Here is a 6,969-nt window from a genome sequence, read left to right as displayed (position 1 = left end):
AAGAAAGAAAGAAAGAAAGAAAGAAAGAAAGAAAGAAAGAAAAGAAATCCCCAAAACTTCGAATCAAGAAATGCTTATACATTCCAGATCAAGGAATATCATCATACAATTTGGCTTGATTCTTTGACTTTTAGTATAGTTTCCCACTTTTCAGCAGAAAAAGGTTAATGTTTGTTTGTGAACACCTGGTGATGAAGTAATACTGGAAGTGATGGTATGCATTTTTAAAGTGCATTTGTGGAAGAGCGGCTTCTACCTACCACTATCTTTAGATTCTGGCATTATATCTTTTAAGTGGGCATCATGGAAATGGGGCTTTGTTCAATTAACTTTAATTGGGTTGGGGGAATTTAATCTTAGTTCATGTGTGCTCAAATATTAATTGAGAATAAACAAGAGATTAACTAGAAAAAATATTTAGTAACTCAAATCACTTTGATGAAAACTAATAAACATCTATTGTAGGGGGATTAATCCTATTCCTTTAGGAGATCACAGATGACAGAGACACAGATCCCACCCTCAAGCTGCTTATAATCTAGGAGAGGAGAATAAAAATTTACACATATAACTATAATAAATACAAGGGGCTCTAAAGTGGCTAGTAAAATTGATTCATCTATAATTTTGTATGTGAGGGCTCTAAGTTTAAAATTTCCAAACCCCTAGCCCCACATCCACGGCTGCTGGAATCAAAAGACTCAATACTAGAAGCTGAAAGGCCATTATACCTTTGAATTATAGGAACAGGAAGGAGACAGGAAGAACACTTCAGGCAAAGAGAGCATACAGGAGTCGAGATTACTAAAATGCTCTATATGAGCATTTAGAGGGTGCACCTGGTACTTAGGTTTGTAGCTTCTTCAATAACTGAATTTTGTTAAATAAATATAACTTAAAAGGAGCAATAAAAAATAAATGGAAAAGCTGAAAAAGAAAAAGGGACAAGCTATCTCTACAAAAGTAGTACTGTAAAAATTCTTAAGCATTTGTCCCTCATATTTCTCAGGAACAAGTCTTCACAGTTGGAATTTGAATTTAACTTTCTGAATGTGGAAAGAAATTCCATATGTGTATATATTTTTTGCAGCCTGTGTGATTTAGCAAAAAAACAGGCAAATATATTGCTTTCATACTTATATTAGAAATGCCAGATGCATAACCACAATTTAGGTTTGATTTTTTTTTCAACTCAAACAATAGTGTTCCTTTAAGCAAAATTGGCTTGACTTTGAGAATGAGTTCAAAAACTTAATGTTTTGAAATCTTGCAGAATAATTTGTTGGCAGCTCAAGATCTTGTTTTGCCAAGTTTTACTCCAAAATAATTTTCTTACTCAGAGTTGATACAGGGACTGGCAATTCTCACTTGAATATATGGCAGTTACACAATTGAGCCAACTAACACCCTGGAAGGAGGAGGATGTCTTAGACTCAAAGAAGACTAGTTATTTCAATAATGGGCATTCAGAGGACCAAAGATGTAGGTGACTAGTCCAAACTTTCATTATCAATTAGTAGTGAAGGAAGGACTAGTAATATGTTCAAGTTGACAATCTTTCAAAATTACTGCCCTAAAAGAGAAAATTAGAGAGAACTCTGGGAGAATGGTGGCTTGAGGCATCCCAAATCCTTCCATTCAGGGCTCTGACTCCAGCTCAGCCACTTCTTGCAGGCCAATAGGCAGGGGTGAGCCAAGACCTGTTTTCATACTCCCTCCCCTTTGGGTCAACATTCTAGGGCTCGGTACAAAAGCCCAAACCAAGAATCAGAAAACAGCCCTTCCTAGAAAGAAAGTCCATTTCAGCTCTCTGAACTTCAGGGTTTCCCTGACCCTAAGGGTGTGAAGAGAAGGTGAACAGTTGGGTTTTACTCATCTCTACCTCTGAGATTTGGAGACAATAAGAGCAGAGAAGCTCTGCCTTTGAGCCCTGAGACAGGAGAAATGCACAGTCAGCTGTATGTACAAAGAGTCATCAGGCAGGATGGCTGTACCTTCCAGCACTTTCAGGAGCACTCCCACGTAAAGTGGCCGAATGAGCAAATACAGAAATGACATTTTGTTAAAAGGGCATATAAGCCAGAGAGTAGAATAAACAAAGAAAAAAAAAATCAGAATAAACTGCTAAAGAAATAGAACTGCTTCTTTTAAAGTTAGATCTAAAAGGAGAAGAATATGTAAAGAGATCTGAATATAGCACTCAGTGTAATTCCTGGCACTAAAACTACATGCCTTTTTTAATTTGAAAATTGAATAGATGAAGTGAAAGAGAAAGTCAGCACTATAGATGCCCAAATTGGTGCCTTGGAAGATCAGGTGGAAGAATATGTTAAGTTATAGAAGGGAAAAAGAAAAACAAAAATGCTACAGAAATATGGGGGAAAATATGTACATTTTGGAAAACAGACTTATGAGAAAAAATGGATGAGACAAATGGAAAAGACAATGATTGAACACATGATTGAAGAAAGTTTCCCTGAGTTGAAGACCTGGGCCAGCAGATTTAAACAGCTCATCAAGTTCCAGATCAGACTTTTGAGATAGTACTTAAACCAAGATGTGTCCTTATCAAATTACTGGACTCCAATGATGAAAACAAATAAATATTTAATGCATCCAGACAGACACAAGTAATATACAGAGACAAAGGAATCAGATTGGTCATGAATTCGTGCAATTCCAAAGCTACAAGATTGTGGAATAATATCTACAGATGCTTTAGAGTAAAGGACTGGATATGTGACAAGATATTATTCCTTAAAAGCCTATAAGAATGTTATTTGCAGAGATTACATCAACCAGATACCCCATCTGAGGAAACAAGGACTCAAACCAGAGGATAATAAATCTGAACCTCATGATAGTTGGAATGGAAGAAGAGGTAAAGTTGATGAGAAAAGAATTTGGTAATAGGTTTATAATTAAATATAACTGAATAATGATAGGCGCTCTGGGAATTTGTACATTGAGGGGTAAAAAAGAGTTTTTAAAATAAAAAAGGGATACTGCTAGAAAAATTCTAATAATCATGTGAAACTAAAAGTATTAAATTATTTGAGAAGCAGTTTGGATGGGAGAAAGAAGGGTAAAACAAAAACATTCCAGAAGTCTCATATGGTGTCCAGATGGGGTTAGGGGAAGCTAGTGAGCAAGTGAAAATATTCTAAAGTTCTCACCTTATTGGGAGGAGAAAGAGAAGCAGAGGATTAAAGAGCCTTAATTAGGGAAACAGTTATGATCTTGTTTTCATATAATATTAAATAAATGTGGGTATAATTATGGGTATGAGGAAAAGGAAGTTGACCATTTATGAAAGATAAAATTATACTAGAAATCCTTAGGTAATAAAGAGGAAGAAGCAATTAATAAAGTGAATACAACTTAATTATTCAAATAAACATGAGAAAAATAAAACAATTTAAATAAATAATGAAGTACAGAGTATTGAATAAAATCAAGTATACCATTATGCAAACATAAAAGACTGAATTCTCCCAATAAAGATCAAAGAATATTAGACTGGAGTAAAAAGCAAATTCAAGCTATTTATTATTTAAATAAAAAATTATTTAATAAGAAACACAGTTAGGGGCACCTGGGTGGCTCAGTTGGTTAAGCAGCTGCCTTCGGCTCGGGTCATGATCCCAGGGCTCTGGGATCGAGCCCCGCATCGGGCTCCCTGCTCAGCGGGGAGCCTGCTTTTCCCTCTCCCTCTGCCTGCCTCTCTGCCTACTTGTTCTCTCTCTCTCTCTGTCAAATAAATAAATAAAATCTTAAAAAAAAAAAAAAGAAACACAGTTAAAGTGAATAGCTAAGTATGGAAATAAAGAGATAGACATATGACTAGGCAAATATAAATAAAAACAGCAGGAAGGGCAATATCAGACTAAGATTAGCTTTAAAATTAAAATCCCTATATAGCAAAAAGATATATTACATAATAATAAAAGGTATGATTTATGAAGCAGGAAAAACAATCATAACCCTGTAGATATCAAACAACACAAAAGTTAAAGAAATAAAGCAAAAACTAATGGTGATACAAGAGAACACAGTAAAAAATAAAAAAAGATGGCATATTTTCACATGTTTTTTAGAATCAGGCAGATCAAGTAGACAAAATATTAAGAAGGACATAGAGAAATTTAATAATAAATAATAATTTGATTAACTTCATTTAATTGGTGTGTTGAATCCTGTATTTAGGGAAAAGAGAGTATTTTGTTACATTCAATAGAAAAATTTGTAAAAATGAAATACATATTTGGATACAAATAAGACTTCAATAAATTTTTTTTCTTTTCAAATTTTTATTTAAATTCTAGTTAGTTAACATATAGTGTAATATTGGTTTCAGGAGTAGAATTTACTGATTCATTAGTTATATTTAACACCCAGTGCTCAATGCAAGTGCCATCCTTAATACCCATCACCCATTTAGCCCATCCCCTGACCGCCTCTCCTCCATCAACCCTCAGTTTGTTCTCTATTATTAAGAGTCTCTTGGGGCGCCTGGGTGGCTCAGTTGGTTAAGTGACTGCCTTCGGCTCAGGTCATGATCCTGGAGCCCGCATTGGGCTCCCTGCTCGGCAGGGAGTCTGCTTCGTCCTCTGACCCTATCCCCTCTCATGTGTTCTCTCTCTCTCATTCTCTCTCTCTCAAATAAATAAATAAAATCTTTAAAAAAAAAAAAAGAGTCTCTTATGATTTGTTTCCCTCTTTTATTTCCCCTTCTCATATGGTAATCTATTTTATTTCTTAAGGTATTTCTCTTTCTCTGACTGACTTATTTCGCTTAGCATAATACACTCTAGCTCTATATGATTGCAAATGGCAAGATTTCACTCCTTTTGATGGCTGAGGATATTCCATTATATATATATATATATACCACCTCTTCTTTATCCATTCATCAGTCAAAGAGACATTTGTACTCTTTCTGTAGTTTGTTTATTATTGATAATGCTGCTATAAACATTGGGGTACATGTACCCCTTTGAATCTGCATTTTGTATTCTTTGGGTAAAGACCTAATAGTGCAATTGCTGGATTGTAGGGTAGTTCTATTTTTTACTTTTTCAGGAACCTCCATACTGTTTTCCACAGTGGCTGCACCAGTTTGCATTCCCACCAAAAGTGCAAGAGAGTTCCCCTTTCTCTGCAATCTCACCATCACTTGTTGTTTCTTATGTTGTTAAAAAAATACAGAACACTGCACAATTTTGACTGTCATCTTTGTGCAGGGATCATACTTATCTTTTCTTTTTCATTCCAATTTTAGTATATGTCCTACCAAAGTGAGCATTCAATAAAATTTTTTATCATAATTGCCATACTCTGAAAATCATCTGAGAAGAAGAAAAAAACGTAATGGTAAAACATTATCCTCTTTCAAATAATTAATGACTTTCCTATACAACCTTTGGCTTAAATAGGAAGTAAAACTAAAATTTCATTATATCTGAAAAGAATGAAAAAGAAAACACTTTATGTTTTTTAATTTTTTTAAATTTAATTTTCCTATGTTATGTTAATCACCATACAGTACATCATTAGTTTTTGATGTAGGGTTCCAGGATTCATTGTTTTCATATAGCACCCAGTGCTCCATGCAATACATGCCTTCCTTAATACCCATCACTGAGCCAATCCATCCTCCCACACTTCCCCCCTCTAAAACCCTCAGTTTGTTTCCCGGGGTCCCCATAGTCTCTCATGGTTCAACTCCCCCTCCTATCCCCCCCACTTCATTTTTCCCTTCCTTCTCCTAATGTCCTCCATGCTATTCCTTATGTTCCACAAATAAGTGAAACCATATGATAATTGAAATTCTCTGCTTGACTTATTTTACTTAGCATAATCTCCTACAGTCCCATCCATGTTGACACAAAAGTTGGGTATTCATTCTTTCTGATGGCTGAGTAATATTCCATTGTATATATGGACCACATCTTCTTTATCCATTCATCTGTTGAAGGGCATCTCAGCTCTTTCCACAGTTTGGCTATTGCAGACATTGCTACTATAAACATTGGGATGCATATGGCCCTTCTTTTCACTAGATCTGTGTCTTTAGGGTAAATACCCAGTAATGCAATTGCTGGGTCATAGTGTAGCTCTATTTTTAATTTTTTGAGGAACCTCCACACTGTTTTCCAGTGACTGCACCAACTTGCATTCCCACCAACAGTGTAAGAGGGTTCCGTTTTATGGGAGCATTTAGGCCGTTCACGTTGAGAGTGATTATTGAAAGATATGAATTTATTGTCATCATGTTACCTGTGAAGTCCTTGTTTCTATAGATTGTCTCTGTAAATTTCTGTTGTATATCACTCTTGGGATCTTTCACCTTTTATAGAAACCCCCCTTCATATTTCTTGCAGGGCCAGCTTAGTGGTCACATAACCTTTCAGTTTCTGCTGGTCTTGGAAGCTCTGCATCTCTCCATCCATTCTAAATGACAGCCTTGCCAGATAAAGTATTCTTGGTTGCGTGTTCTTCTCATTATTACCCTGAATATGTCTTGCCAGCCCTTTCTGGCTTGCCAGGTCTCTGTGGATAGGTCTGACATTATTTTGATGTTCCTCCTTCTGTATATAAGGAATTTCTTCCCCCTGATTGCCCTTAAGATGTTTTCCTTAGTTCTATGATTTGCAAGTTTTACTATTACATGTCAGGGTGTTGTTCTGTTTCCTTGATCTTGGGAGGGGTCTTCTCTGCCTCTAGGACACGAATGTTTGTTTCATTCTCCAGATTAGGGAAGTTCTCAGCTACGATTTGCTCAAATATATCTTCTAGTCCTCTCTCTCTCTCCAACCCCTCAGGGATCCGAATAATTCTGACATTGGAATGTTTCATGGCGTCCCTTATTTCTCTAATTCTGTTTTCATGGATTTTGAGCTGTTTCTCCCAAGCTTCCTCTTTTTCCTTCTTTTCTATCAATTGGTCTTCTAGATCACTAATTCGTTC

General features: G+C 35.8%; 1 non-coding gene across 1 annotated transcript; it reads right to left on the bottom strand.

Moving 5' to 3' along the window:
- Positions 1 to 5,198: 5,198 nt before the first annotated feature.
- LOC123326541 lies at positions 5,199 to 5,303 on the bottom strand. Its single transcript, XR_006541163.1, has one exon. It is a non-coding gene; the product is annotated as a U6 spliceosomal RNA (small nuclear RNA).
- Positions 5,304 to 6,969: the final 1,666 nt, after the last annotated feature.

This window comes from Neomonachus schauinslandi, chromosome 13 (assembly GCF_002201575.2).
Source record: "Neomonachus schauinslandi chromosome 13, ASM220157v2, whole genome shotgun sequence".
In the NCBI taxonomy this organism is placed as follows: domain Eukaryota; kingdom Metazoa; phylum Chordata; class Mammalia; order Carnivora; family Phocidae; genus Neomonachus; species Neomonachus schauinslandi.
Note: the sequence above shows the minus strand (reverse complement) of the source record. Positions and strands in the feature narration are given on the sequence as shown.